The 15,414-nt window shown below is 39.2% G+C and overlaps 1 protein-coding gene and 1 non-coding gene across 14 annotated transcripts in view; one reads left to right on the forward strand and one right to left on the reverse strand.

Moving 5' to 3' along the window:
- Positions 1 to 15,414, forward strand: part of BCAS3 (BCAS3 microtubule associated cell migration factor) — a 589,835-nt gene that overhangs the window by 36,152 nt on the left and 538,269 nt on the right. The window lies entirely within an intron of this gene.
- Positions 11,811 to 11,883, reverse strand: TRNAE-UUC. Its single transcript has one exon. It is a non-coding gene; the product is annotated as a tRNA-Glu (tRNA).

Here is a 15,414-nt window from a genome sequence, read left to right on the forward strand (position 1 = left end):
GACTCAAGGGATTAGATCTGATAGAGTGCCTAAAGAACTATGGACGAAGGTTCGTAACATTGTAGAAGGCAGTGATCAAAACCATCCCCAAGAAGAAGAAATGCAGAAAGGCAAATGGTTGTCTGAGGAGTCCTTAAAAGTAGCTGAGAAAAGAAGAGAAGTGAAAGGCAAAGGAGAAAAGGAAAGATATCTCCACCTGAATTCCAAAGAATAGCAAGGAGAGAGAAGAAAACCTTCCTAAGTGATCAGTGCAAACAAATAGAGGAAAACAATAGAATGGGAAAGACTAGAGATCTCTTCAAGAAAATTAGAGATACCAAGGGATCATTTCATGCAAAGATGGGCACAGTAAAAGACAGAAACAGTATGAACCTAACAGAAGCAGAAGATATTAAGAAAAGGTGGCAAGAATACACAGAAGAACTGTACAAAAAAGATCTTCATAACCACAGTGGTGTGATCACTCACCTAGAGCCAGCCATCCTGGAATGCGAAGTCAAGTGGGCCTTAGGAAGGATCACTATGAACAAAACTAGTGGAGGTGATGGAATTCCAGTTGAGCTATTTCAAATCCTAAAAGATGATGCTGTGAAAGTGCTGCGCTCAATATGCCAGCAAATTTGGAAAACTCAGCAGTGGCCACAGGGCTGGAAAAGGTCAGTTTTCATTCCAGTCCTAAAGACAATGCCAAAGAATACTCAAAGTACCGCACAGTTGCACTCATCTCACATGCTAGTAAAGTAATGCTCAAAATTCTCCAAGCCAGGCTTCAACAGTGTGTGAACCGAGAACTTCAAGATGTTCAAGCTGGATTTAGAAAAAGCAGAACCAGAGATCAAATTACCAACATCCGCTGGATCATCAAAAAAGCAAGAGAATTCCAGAAAAGCATCTATTTCTGCTTTATAGACTATGCCAAAGCCTTTGACTGTGTGGATCACAACACAACAAACTGTGCAAAATTCTTTAAGAGATGGGAATACCAGATGACCTTACCTGCCTCCTGAGAAATCTGTATGCACATCAAGAAGCAACAGTTAGGACTGGACGTGGAACAATGGACTGGTTCAAAATTGGGAAAGGAGTACATCAAGGCTATATATTGTCACCCTGCTTATTTAACTCATGTGCAGAGTATATAATGGGAAATGCTGGACTGAGTGAAGCACAAGCTGGAATCAAGATTGTGGGGAGGAATATCAATAACTTCAGATATGCAGGTGACACCACCCTTACGGCCAAAAGTGAAGAGGAACTAAAGTGCCTTTTGATGAAAGTGAAAGAGGAGACTGAAAAAGCTGGCTTAAAACTCAACATTCAGAAAACTAAGATCATGGCACCTGGTCCTAACACTTCATGGCAAATAGATGGGGAACAGTGACAGACTTTATTTTCTTGGGCTCCAAAATCACTGCAGATGGTGATTGCAGCCATGAAATTAAAAGAGGCTTATTCTTTGGAAGGAAAGTTATGACCAACCTAGATAGCATATTAAAAAGCAGAGACATTACTTTACCAACAAAGGGCTGTCTAGTCAAAGCTATGGTTTTTCCAGTAGTCATGTATGAATGTGAGAGTTGGACCATAAAGAAAGCTGAATGCTGAAGAATTGATGCTTTTGACCTGTGGTGTTAGAGAAGACTTCTGAGTCCCTTGGACCTCAAGGAGATCCAACCAGTCCATCCTAAAGGAGATCAGTCCTGAATATTCATTGGAAGGACTGATGCGGAAACTGAAACTCCAGTACTTTGGCCACCTGATGGGAAGAGCTGACACACTGGAAAAGACCCTGATCCTGGGAAAGACTGAAGGCAGCAGGAGAAGGGGACAACAGAGGATGAGACGGTTGGATGGCATCACTGACTCGATGGACATGAGTTTGAGCAAGCTCTGGGAGTTGGTGATGGACAGGGAATCCTGGTGTGCTGCAGTCCACGGGGTCACAAAGATTCGGACACGACTGAGCAATTCAAGTTAAGATTCGGAGTGTTTTCTTGGATGTGCTGCAAAGAAGCAACACTAGGTGTCGCTAACACATTGGGCTAAGAAAAGTCCAGCTGTTCCCTTCAAAGAAAATATTTTTGTTAAAGCTTTTAGTGTGGCTTTTACACTTTTTGTCTTGCCTTTACATTGAAAACGTCAGAGAAAACCTGCAAGGACATATTTGAGGTGAATACCAATTAGCTTATTATTTGTTAGAAGATGGGTGCCAACTTTGCCATGTCAAGATTGCTAGCCAGGAAACAATTTTTATGGGTTTCATTTGGGAACAATCTACAGTCAGTGATTTGGGTAACTGGCAAGCAGAGAAAGTTTGAATATGGACCCAAATCAAAAAAATTGCCTTTGTTGAGAGTAGAGCCTTATTTTGTTTGGTTCAGTCTCTTATTACTGGAAAGAGAAGTAATGGATGGCTCTTTAGTCACTTGGCAGTGGACAATCTTCAGGTGTCACAGAGTGAATGAAAGCAGAAATGAAGAATAATATTGAAATAACCTGTGTAATTCTGCCAGGCTCCTCTGTCCATGGGATTTCCCAGGCAAGAATACTGGAGTGGGTTGCGCTTTCCTTCTCCAGGGGATCTTCCTGACCCAGGCATCGAACCCGGGTCTCCTGCATTGCAGGCAGATTCTTTACCATCTGAGCCACCAGAGAAGCCCTAATAAAAGCAGAAGTGAAGAAGAATATTTAAGTAGCTTGTGAAATTCACTCAGATTAGTAGAGGAAAATATTTTCTGTGGAATATGTTTCCTAAGGTATGACTTTAAACAAGTCTATATCTAAAGTTTAGTCTTGGCAGTGTTTAAATAGTGGCTTTCTGTGACCTTTGTTGATTTGAAAAATGAGTTTGAAATTTAGTATTGTAAATCGGAATCTCTTGTTTGAAATATTTTTGATATTTTTCCACTCTGAAATGGAAGCTCTTCTTTGGACACAAGCTGACCAGTGAGTGTGTGGAAGGCAGCTGTTTTTCTTACGAATTTCACTATATTAAATACCATAAAGTGCACAGATCGTCAGTGAGCAGATTGAGTTTTAATGTGTGTGTATAACTTTCTGGGCACCACTCAGATTAAGACACAGACCATTCCCAGCCACTCAGTAGTCCCTCGTGCCACTTGCTTGTCACTACTGCCCTCCTTGTACCTCCAAGTAACCACTATTCTGACTTCTGTCACCAGAGATTAGTGTTTTCTATTCTTGAACTTAAAAAAAAACAGGGTGTGTGTTGGGGGGTGGTCAGAGATAATCCAGTCTACTCTTTTGTGTCTGGCTTCTTTCTCTCAACAGTGTGACTATGAGATTCTTTCATGTTATTATATGTAGCAGTGATTTGCTCTTAATTTTGCTGTATACTATTTTTAGTGTCCTACTCTTTGCAACCCCATGGAAAGGCACCTCTGTCCATGGAATTGTCCAGACAAGAATACTGTAGTGGGTTGCTATTCCCTTCTCCAGGGGATCTTCCTGACCCAAAGATCGAACCTGAATCTCCTACATTGCAGGCAGATTCTTTACCATCTGAGCCACCGGGGAAGCCCTTCCATTATACAACTGATTAACATTTTTGTTGATTCCACTTTTTGAATATTGTGGATAAAGCTGCTCTGGTGTTCTTGTGTGTGTTCCTTGGTGGCTATATGCTGCACCCATTTCTCTGGGATGTAGACCTAGGAATGGATTTGCTGTGTCGAAGTGAACGTGTGTGTTTAACTTTAGTAGATACTGCCAATCAGTTTTCCGAAGTGGTTTTACCAGTGTGTACTCCCACCAGCAATTTATGAAAGTTTCACATGCTGCACGTTCTCATTAGCTCTTGGTATTGTCAGTCTTTCTAATTTTAACCATTCCTGTGTATATGGGTTGGTATCTTATTATAGCTTTAAAGATGCTTTTATTTTGCAATAATTTTTAACTTTCAGAAAATTTTGTACTAATATAAGGAACTCCTGTTACTCATTACCCAGATTTACTAGTGAAGGAGATTTTACTTTTTATTTATCATTCTCTCAATTTTTTCTGTGTTTGCAGATTTTTTTCTGAACCATTTATCAATAGGAGAATTTATACCCCCCTTCCATAAAAAATTCTGTGTATATTTCCTGGGAACAAGCACATTATCTTTTATAACCATAGCACTGTTATCAAAACCAGCACCTTTAAATTTGATACAAATAATAATCCAGTCCATTTTATGATTTCATCATTTATCCTGTTAGTCTTCCTTATAAGGTTTTTAAAATTTTCACTTTTTTAATGTTGTCTTTTGATGAAGGAAATCCAAATCAAATTTTAAGTGGTTTACTCTATTCTTAATGCTTTTTGTATCCTTTATTCTAAGGCCGTGAAAATATTCTGTTATGTTTGCTGCTGCTGCTGCTGCTAAGTTGCTTCAGTCGTGTCCAACTCTGTGCAACCCCATAGACAGAAGCCCACCAGGCTTCCCCATCCCTGGGATTCTCCAGGCAAGAACACTGGAGTGGGTTGCCATTTCCTTCTCCAATGCATGAAAGTGAAAAGTGAAAGTGAAGTCACTCAGTCGTGTCTGACTCTAGCGACCCCATGGACTGCAGCCTGCCAGGCTCCTCCGTCCATGGGATTTTCTAGGCAAAAGTACTGGAGTGGGGTGTTATTGCTTTCTCCATGTTTTCTGCTAGAAGATTGCTTTTATCTTTAGATTTATAATCCTTTTGAAGTTTTTGGTATATGGTTTGACACAGGGGTCAAGGCTTTTTTGAATTGAAAAAATTAAAAAATGTAATTGATTTAGCACCATTTCTTGAAAGGACTGACTTCCCAGGTAGCTCAGTGGTAAAGAATTCACCTGCCAATGCAGGAGACTCAGGAGACGTGGGTTCATTTCCTGGGTCAGGAAGATCCCCTGGAGGAGGAAAGGGCAACCCACTGCAGTGTTCTTGCTTGGAGAATCCCATGGACAGAGGAGCCTGGTGGGCTACAGTCAGTGAGGTCACAAAGAATTGGACATGACTAAGCACGCATGAACTCAGCACTCCTGAAAGGATCATTCTTTGCCCACCAAATATGAGTATGTAATTTTGACCATTTCTATGTTTTTGCTTTTATTTTTAGTCTATTTTCAAATTGATTTTTAAAACCTTTGAATTTTGAAAAAATTACAGACTCATGGGAAATTGCAGAATATTAGAGTCCTGGGTGCATTTCCCTCAATTTCTCCCAGAGGTGACATATAAATTATAGTACCATATCAAAACCAGGAAATAGACATTTACAATGATTAAAATTTTTTTTTATTGTTTGTCTTTTCCAGTTTTATTTAGATTTAGTTGACCTACTACCTTGATCTTTAACACCATGAATTATGGTCATTTTGCCAGTTTTGAACTTTATGTTGATGGATTCATAGTATATGAACTCAATCAGATTTTCATCTACAGACGCAATGATTAATCTTGAGACTAAGTCCCATTTTTTTTTTTCAGTTTGCCATATTTGAATATTCTTCACCTTGGCCTGGGGATTATTTGCAGTTTGACAAGAGTGCATTGATCACACGGTTTTCTCTTATGCCTTTGCTTTTAATCTACTTTCTTTCCTTTTTAAAAATTCATTTAAGTAGATTTATTATTGTATTTATTTATTTATGACCGTTCTGGTCTTTGTTGCTATGCGGACTTTTCTCTAGTTGCATCAAGCGGGGTTACTCTCTAGTTGCCGTGCAGGGGCTCAGAAGTTGCGGCTCTGGGGCCCTAGAGAGCAGGCTCAGGATCAGGGATTGAACCTGTGTCTCCTGCATTGGCAGATGGATTCTTTACCGCTGAGCCACCAGGGAAGCCCTGTCTTCTTTCTTTATGTATATGTTTCTGGTTTAAAAAGTACTGGTCATCTTGATGTGAACTATCAGAAGTGATAACAGAATTAACAAATGATTGTTTTAAAAGGCTGATACTTTTTAAAATAAATTAATTAAAATGAATTTTAATACATAACACATAAAAGTAGGGAAATACAAGTTATATATATTTGTGACTCATTCTTGCCATTATTGGCGTTTTGGACCAGGTGACTCTTTATTATGGGGGGCTGTTCTGTACATTGTAGCATACACAGTCACATCTGTGGCCTCTGTCTACTAAATGCCCAAACCAACTCCCTTAATTATGACAATTAAAGATGTCTCCAGTCATGGCCAAACGTCCTCTGGTTGAGAACCACAACTCCAGAGAAAATTTTGGTCGAAACTACTGGCTTAGATACATGTAATTTGATGGAAAAAGTTGTTGAGTATAGTTAAGCATACCAAAGATTTATTGTACATGTATACGTGTACACACACACACACACACTTTAGTGAGAATTATTTTTAAAATGGAATTGAAATATCTGTATTTTTAAATATTAAAATTAAGTGCTCTCCGTTATAAGCCTGTTCTTTCCCTTAATATTCATTCAGGTTGATTGGTAGTAATCAACTGTGTTCTCATTTTTTTTTCAGATGGGAAGGGTGAGATAATAGAAAATAATAGGTTTCTGGGGACTTTCTTATTGAGTGTACCGGGCGGTATGTGGGATCTGGTTCCCTGACAGGGACCAAACCTGTGCCCCACACGGTAGAAGTATGATGTCTCAACCACCAGACCACCAGAGAATTCCCCTCTGGGGCCTTTAAAAAGGAACTGAACTAGTATTTCTATCTTCTAGATTTTGTTCATAATCAATTTAATGTTTGAATTTTGAACATAGGCCCGAAGGAATGAAGTGAAGAGTTTCTGATTTCATAATTTTTAATTCAGTTTTCCTGTGTGTTTCAGTATTTTCTGGAAATCTTGATTTTACATTAGCAGTTGGGAGAATTCTTTGTAAGTGTCTCTAGAACTATGATCAGGCTTTCATGGTCTATATCTCTGGTGCCAGGTACATTGTCTGGTAGGATACGTGTGTGTGTGTATTTACATATATATTTACATATGTATGTGCACATATATATATGCACATGTATATATGAGTATATATGTTAATAAGTATGTTTCAAGATTTCAGCCTTTAGCTGGATCTTCTAAGTGTGCTAGAGAGTCAGTATCAGAAAGATTCAAAGTCAGTTTTATAATCTTTTGCTGTTTGCTTTCATTCCATTTCCGTTCCCAGTCTATCCCCTTTTCCTAAAATCTCTTTTTAAAAAAGTTAATTAGCAGAACCCTCGTCTTTCCCTTCAGCCACACTGGAACTTTAGGTCGATGCTGCGTATTAGGATGAGTGTAAGCTGAGGGCTGAGCCCTGCCTCGAGGAGATGGTGTTTTACTTGTGTGCTCTGTCACTACATGATTGCCGTCTGTGTCAGTGCTTCCCAAACGGGAGTGATTGTGCCCCCAAGGAAACATTTGTCTGTGTTTGCAGACATTTTTTATTGTCATCATTAGGAGTTGCTACTGGCATCTAGTCAGTAAAAGCCAGAAATGCTGTTAAACATCCTACCGTGTACTGGACAACCTCCCACAACAAAGATTGTTGAGTCCAAAATGTCAGCAGTACTGAGTCTGTGAGATTCATGTCACGATGGGGGTTTGAGCAGAGTGCAGTAGAGCCCTGAGCAGCGTTGGGGTGCTTTGGGGAATTTTGACGCTTGTGCTGCATAGTGAAATTTCACAATACAAATAGTAATAACTGTTAAAAAAATCAGAATGTACCACACACATTATTTTAGGCACATTACCCTTTATCGTCTTATTATCCTATCAATTTGACTAGTTGCTATTATTCCCAGTTTACAGAGAAAAAAATTGAAGTTCGTATTTAACCAGCTCAGCTTCTTTGATAGATAAGAAAAAAAAAAAGTATTTTTCAGAGCAGTTTTAGGTTCATAGCAAAATTGAGCTGAACGTACAGAGTTCCCACATCCTCTTGCCCCCACAAACACATAGCCTCCCTGTTAATCAGCATTGCACATCAGAGTGGTGCCATGTTTGAATTGATGAACCTGTGCTGACCCCACATTATCATTCACAGTCCGAGGTTTACATCAGGTTTGCTTTCAGTGTTGCACATGCTGCGGGTTTTGACAGATGTGTAATGACACGTCCCTACCATTACAGCATCACACAGAGTCTCACTGCGCTAAATGCCCTCTGTGCTCTGCCTGTGCCCTGATCTGAACATCTCGTGTGCTCCCTCCTCTGGCAACCACTGGCTTTTTACTGTCCATGTAGTTTTGCCTTTTCCAGAATGTCCTATACTTGAAATCATACAGTATGTAGCCATTTCAGATCCGCTTCTTTCACTTAGTGATACGCGTTTACGCTTCCCTCACATCTTTTCATGGCTGATAGCACATTTGTTTGCAGTGCTGGATGATACTCCACTGTCTGGAGGTACCACAGTTTCTCTATGACATATACCTTTAAAGATTACCACAAAATGTACAGATGTCAAGTCTATAGTTTGATGACTGTGTGTTTTATGTATGTTTATGTAAGTGTGTATATACGTGTTTACACATGCAAATAAATGGAACTACCATTGAGAACAAAATGTAGAACGTTTTTCTTACTCAGAAAGTTCCCCGGACAGTATTAACCCCAAGGTGATCACTCTTCTGACTGTGGATTAGCTTTGCCGCATTGGACTCTGTATAAGTAGAGGCATGCAGCATGTGCTGTTACACTTTGTGTCTGTTGCACTGTGTCTTTTTAAAAATTCATCCGTGTTGTTAGATTTTGTAGTAGTTTGTATTTTTTATTTTTTTCATGACTGTGTTTCATTCTGTGGATTGAATATACTGCAGTTTGTTTAGCTGTTCTTCTTTTGATGGGCATTTGTGTTTCTGGCTTTTGGTTATAGTGAAGAAGGCTCCTATGAACATCATTGTAGATCTGTGACTAACACTCTGTTTTTGAGTATCTACCTAGGAGTAGAATTGCTGGATCATAGGTTAGACATGTATTTAACTTTATTAGAAATTCCCTGGAGTTTTCCAAAGAGCCTGTACTGTTATACACTTCACATCTGCAATATCTCAGAATTCTAGTAGCTCCATTTCCTGCACCTTTTGGCACTGTAAGTCATTTTTTATCATCCGGTTGATCTTACAAGTTTGTATGATACCTATTTTACAGAAGAAAAACCTTAGCCTTCTCTTTGATGCAATCAGTTTCTCTTTGGTTAGTATCTACTGCAAAACTATCTTCAATCCCCAGATTATATCAGTGTAGGTTTGCAATGCCAATAAAATATGACAAGCTCAGTCTTCTAAAAGTGGAAAAAGGCTATAAGCCAAATTGGCTTATCTGTAGCGTCGTTTTCTCTCGTTCCTTTTCAATTGGACATGTTCTCAGCATGAAATAAAATGACGAGTTAAGGGGAATCCAGTTTGTGTGTCTGAGTGATTATGAAGTGTTTATGACAGCTCCTGGGCTGGCACGCTCTGTAATGGTGTTACATTGACTTCTGAACACCTTCTAGTCTGCCTCCAGGCGTGTGTGTCTGTGTAGTCTGAGTGGTTTTACATTAACATCTACCCGGGGTAAGATCTTTTGACTACAGAAGTGTTACTTGCAAATGGAAGATACCATTAGGGCCGCTTCAAAGCTCCGCGATGGTATTTGGACTGGTGGTGCTGAAGTAATGGCTGGGGTTTTGAAGTGTAATGTCTAAATCTGCGTTGCATAACCGGAGGAACGTGTGAGTTTAAACTGCTTTTCTTTGATCTTCCTTTCAAAAATCAGGATAAAGGGGAAAGGTTAAAGTTTCCTTAAGATACTCCTCTCTCTGTGTGTAAAAAAAATTTGGAAGTATGAAAATATGATTACAAGTTCCATTCATTATTTATGTTCTGCGGTTTTCATATTGTTCTTGAAACTCACTTCCTTCTTGCCTCAAGTTTTGTATTTTGAATTTAGTGTTAAGACCAAAATACAGACTTGGTTGCTGTCTGCTTTATGTGGTTAGCGATTATCTGTTCTATAAGTTGTTAGTCCTCACAAATATGCATTTTAGGTGGTTTTTGTGGTTTGCATTTTTTTCTTGATGGCATGCAGAGTAGGTTACAAAGATACTGACACTGACATTAACTGAATCATTTGTGGTTAGCTAGGCAAAAAGTAAAACAAAAAACTTGTCCCCTATTTCCTCCTACTTTTAGGAGCTTTCAAAAAATTACTTTTTTACCATTAGGAATACTTTGCTCAAAGTGTGCTATCTTAAGTTTTTGAAATTGTTGGAGAAGAGTTGTAGCACATAAAATGACCGGCTGGCAGTGTCTTGTTTGAGGGAAGAAAAAAAAAACAACTCGAGTTTAAAACCTGTTTTTGAATACAGTGTTAACAGGAGATTCTGACGCCTCTTTGATCTGGATGTGTTTTCCTTTGTTTCCGTATAAGATGAAAACACATCATCAGATCGGAGAGAGCGTGCTCTGTAGTTGTGACTGGCACTCGTGTAGCTGGGGCTAGCCTCCTGTTGCTTAGGAACCGAATATGTTAGTGTAAGGTGACACTTCCATCTCCTGCCCTGTCTCCTGTTTTATGTTTTTATTTTTACCCTTTTTCTTTAACTAAAGAAATTTTGTGTGTGTATGTATTTACCTTTCCTCCTCGATTAAAGCAAATTATTGTTGTTACTCTGTCAGTTAAAAAGGCTATTGGGAATTCCCTGGCTGTCCGGTGGGTAGGACTGTGTGCATCTGTTGCAGGGGGCATAAGTTTGATCCCTGATCCCTCAAGGGGCGGGGTTTGACCAAAAAAAAAAAAAAAAGAGAGAAAACACACAACAACAATGCAAAAATTGTCATGAACCAATCTTTATTTTAAAGACTTTGTAAGTTCAGTTGTGCTGTTTGTATGTGAGAGAACTAGCAAAGTGATAACTTATATACTTAATAATAGACCAAGTAAGGGCCTTTTGTTGCCTGAGGAACTGAATTCTTTAGTGTAAGACCTTAACGCCTCTTCATTCCTCTTTTCTGTCTCTATTTTTACCTTTCACCTTTGCAAGACCCAGAGGATTGTTAATGGCAACTGGAGACCTAATTCCCATCAGCTGGCTAAGGGCCATGCTGAAGACCTTTCTCTGTATTTTTACCTTTTATCTCTATTTTTTTCTATTTTTTTTTTTTTTTGGGTGAGGGGCTGGGAGGGTATCAGAGAAGTTTAAAATTTATTTGTGGAATCTCCACATTTTCCATATATATTTGAATAAACATTAATAGACTATTTTCAAAGCAGTTTTCAGTTCAGTTCAGTTCAGTCGCTCAGTTGTGTCTGACTCTTTGCGACCCCATGAATCGCAGCACGCCAGGTCCCCCTGTCTATCATCAACTCCCAGAGTTCACTCAGACTCATGTCCATCGAGTCAGTGATGCCATCCAGCCATCTCATCCTCTGTCGTCCCCTTCTCCTCCCGCCCCCAATCCCTCCCAGCATCAGAGTCTTTTCCAATGAGTCAGCTCTTCGCATGAGGTGGCCAAAGTACTGGAGTTTCAGCTTTAGCATCATTCCTTCCAAAGAAATCCCAGGGCTGATCTCCTTCAGAATGGACTGGTTGGATCTCCTTGCAGTCCAGGGGACTCTCAAGAGTCTTCTCCAACATCACAGTTCAAAAGCATCAGTTCTTCGGCGCTCAGCTTTCTTCACAGTCCAACTCTCACATCCATACATGACCACAGGAAAAACCATAGCCTTGACTAGACGGACCTTTGTTGGCATTAGGTTTACATAAAAGTTGAGGAGAAAGTACAGAGAATTCCCATGTATCCCTCAAACATAACCGCCTCCCCGCCCTGGTTTCTCCTGTTAACATCTTGTATTAATGATGGCAGTGGCTGGCTTACAGGCTCTTAGTTCCCAGACCAGGGATTGAACCTGGACCCACAGCAGTGAAAGTGTGGAGTCCTAACCACTGAACCACCAGGGAATTCCCGAGGTACTTCTTTTAAATTAGTGAACCAATATTGACACTTTATTAACTTAAGTCCATAGTTTACATTTTTCTCCTTAGTGAAAAAATTCTTCTTGGTATTACTTTTAACTCTAAGACTGATGAAGCAATGTATACTTATTAAGGACTTCATTTCGGTTGTGTCTATATGGCTGCTACTGTGAGACAATTAGAAAAGATTGATGTCCACGTTTGTTTATTTAAGTGGGCTGTTTTTACATCATTCTTGGTAAGAAAACCTGTTGCAGGTAAAAACTTTACATAAACACAGAAAGGTTGGAATGAGTGTGGGATGTTTGCCAGGTGGAGTGGCCCCCTGATCTTGAGCAGGAGTGTGAAGACCAGTGTGATGAAACGTGCTGCCCACAGGAGGTGCTGCTCGTCTCTTAGGCATTGGTCCTTCTCTTGAGAGCTGGAAAGCTTAGGAAGTGTTATACCAGTGGGTTCAAGAATGAGTTGTACCCAAATGTGTTTCATGATATGGTATTATAACAAATTTCCAGATATTAAATATTAACAACATGTTTTGAAAACAAGGGGCAAAGGCAACTTATGCTAAGTACCGTTAAGATTGAACGATGAGGCCAGTATAGACCTAGTCAGTTATTAATCAGTTCATTCATCCAACCAGTATCTTTCTTTTTAATATTTATGTATATGTGTAGGGTCTTAGTTGTGGTGTGCAGGTAAGTGTGTGGGCTCTATAGTTGTGGCTTGTGGCCTGTCTAGTTGTCACATGAGGGTTCAGTTGCTCCTTGGCATGTGGAATCTTAGTTCCTCAACCAGGGATCAAACTTCTGCCTCCCCTCCATTGGAAGGCGGATTTTTAACCACTGGACCACCAGGGAAGTTCTGAAAAGCATCTTCTTGATTTAACTCTCTCTGTGTGCCAGCCATGTGTTTTACATAATTTATTAGTTCAGTTAGTTCAGTCGCTGAGTAGTGTCCGACTCTTTGGAACCTGGAGTGCTTCATGGACTGCAGCACGCCAGGCCTCCCTGTCCATCACAGACTCCCAGAGTTTACTCAACCTCATGTCCATTGAGTCGGTGATGGCATCCAACCATCTCATCCTCTGTTGTCCCCTTCTCTTGCCGCCTTTAATCTTTTCCTACATCAGGGTCTTTTCAAATGAGTCAGTTCTTTGCATCAGGGGGCCAAAGTATTGGAATCTCAGCTTCAATATTTTATTGATAAATAAAACATTTTATTAATAACTATGAAATTTAGTACCATTACTTTGTTACATAGATATGTTATTACCCTTATTTTGAAGCCAAACTCAGATTTAGCCCACTTAAATAGTTTATAAACACAAATCCAGTTTATTTTCTACTGTAATAAACTGTTGGATTCCTTGATGTTGTTGATGTGATATTTGTAACTGATGGTCTCTCGTACTGTACTCACGTGGTATTGTTGCCATAGGCCATGATTTCGGAATAAGAATACAACTTCTGGGGTCCTACCTGCTGGGGGCTTTTGAAAGTGCAAGTGTTAGTTGCTCAGTCGTGTCTGAGTCTTTGTGACGCCACGGACTGTAGCCCACCAGGCTCCTCTGTCCATGGAATTCTCCAGGCAAGAATACTGGAGGTGGATGCCATTTCCTTTTCCAGGGTGCTTTTAACTCTTTTAGACTTTCTAGCTGGAACCAGAGGCAATGTTTGGAGAATGCAGGTGTGAAAGATATTTTTGACTGGAAGTCAGGATGTGCTTGAGATAAACACGAGGAATTCTATTTCTGATGTCTTTTATGTCTGATACCTTGGTCTTTTAATTTATATTTCCAGTCTAAAATTGCCCTACTATATATGTTATAGCCATTTTGAAAAATAGGTAAATTAATGCCTCTATTTAAGTTTTTTAGAGATTGAAACTTGCTAAAGTGTTTATCAAAGAAAAAGACTACTAAACATTATTTTTTGTGTTTGAACTGCTTGAGTTATAGGAGGAAGATACAGTAATTTTTTATGTTTCCTATCTTTAATAGGGACTGCATTTACTTTGAGTGTTTGTGTGAATTTTTATAAATCAACATTTTTCCATTTCACTGGCTATCACTTTGTTATAACCCAATCATTTTACCTTATATGGGGAGGAGAGCTTGCTTATTACTGGATTTGAAATTAAAATATGAATTCAATCATGGACCAAAAGCTCTAGTTTTTCCAGAGCTGCTAAAAAGAATCTCATTCATATTTTGTGCTGATTAGCATACATAACACTGGGAATCGAGGGTCCTTCAGGACAGAACTCTTATGTCATGTGCCCTGATAGAGGACCACTATACTAAAGGTGGTTTATTTATTTAGATTGAGACAGCATTGCTTTGCCAGAGAAGACTGATTTATGCCTTTCACTCACTGCTGCGTAATAGAGCGAAATCCATAATTTTTAGAATCAAGCAGCTGTGTTGGGCCAGAGACTTTATCAGGCCATTCATGAAATATTAATATTGAATTTCAATAAGCACATGAAAAGATGTTCAAGCACCTTCTTTGAAGAAAGTGCAAATTAAAACCACAGTGAGAATCCCACTGAACATCCACCAGAGTGATACCAAGTGTTACATGTGGAACAGGTAGAGAACTCTCTTATACTGGTAAGTTGTTCAGTTACTGTTTCATTAAAAATCTCCAAAAATGTGCCCATATTCCTAGTACAAAAGCAGTTTCAGTAGTATGTACTCAAATAAACATGTTCCATAAATGCCATGTGCAAGAATATTCATAGCAGTATTCCTTATGATGTTACCATTTTAAAAATGGTAAAATCATGACACTCATACAACTGTACAATGGACATGTGTCATAGATTTTATTTAACTTGTTAATGAGGTGTTAGGCAAGTTATCGCTGGTTCAAAGGAGAATCTGAAGAACAGTATAAGCAGTTAGGAATGCTGAAATGAACCTGTTCAGAAATGTGAACCTAGCTCATATCCTGTTGGGACAAAAGTGTACTGCTTGGGATCTTTTTTATGAGTGGAGTTCAGTTGCATCTCTGCTAGACAAAGTTCATTTGCATTTCTGTGGGCAATATCAATTGCCTTACTATCAGTTTTCTACAACTTAAAGTATTGTCAGATAGCCCAGTCAAGACAAAGGTGCAGGTTCTTACAGAATCAAATAGCCCCAAAGGATCTACTGTACAATTCTTGATAATCCACTGAAAGAACACACAGTAACCTTTTTCCCCTTTGAAAGTTTGTGCAGTTTTTCCTTATATTTTATGAGCCCCAAACTAGAAACAACTTAGACTTCCATCAGCCAGTGGTAGAATGGATAAACTGTAGTTATTTTTATGCAATGGAAATCTGTGTAGCAACAGAAATAATCATATGCAATAATACAAATGAATTTCACAGGCAGGTGATGTGTAAAAGAAGCCATTCACGGAAGAGTACATACTGTGTGTTTCCATTTACATAAACTTGAACAAGTAAAACTTACGTGTTAGAAAAATCAAGATATTGGTTATTGTAGTGACCCAAGGATGAAAAGAGCAG

The sequence above is a fragment of the Bubalus bubalis genome, chromosome 3 (genome assembly GCF_019923935.1).
Source record: "Bubalus bubalis isolate 160015118507 breed Murrah chromosome 3, NDDB_SH_1, whole genome shotgun sequence".
NCBI lineage: Eukaryota > Metazoa > Chordata > Mammalia > Artiodactyla > Bovidae > Bubalus > Bubalus bubalis.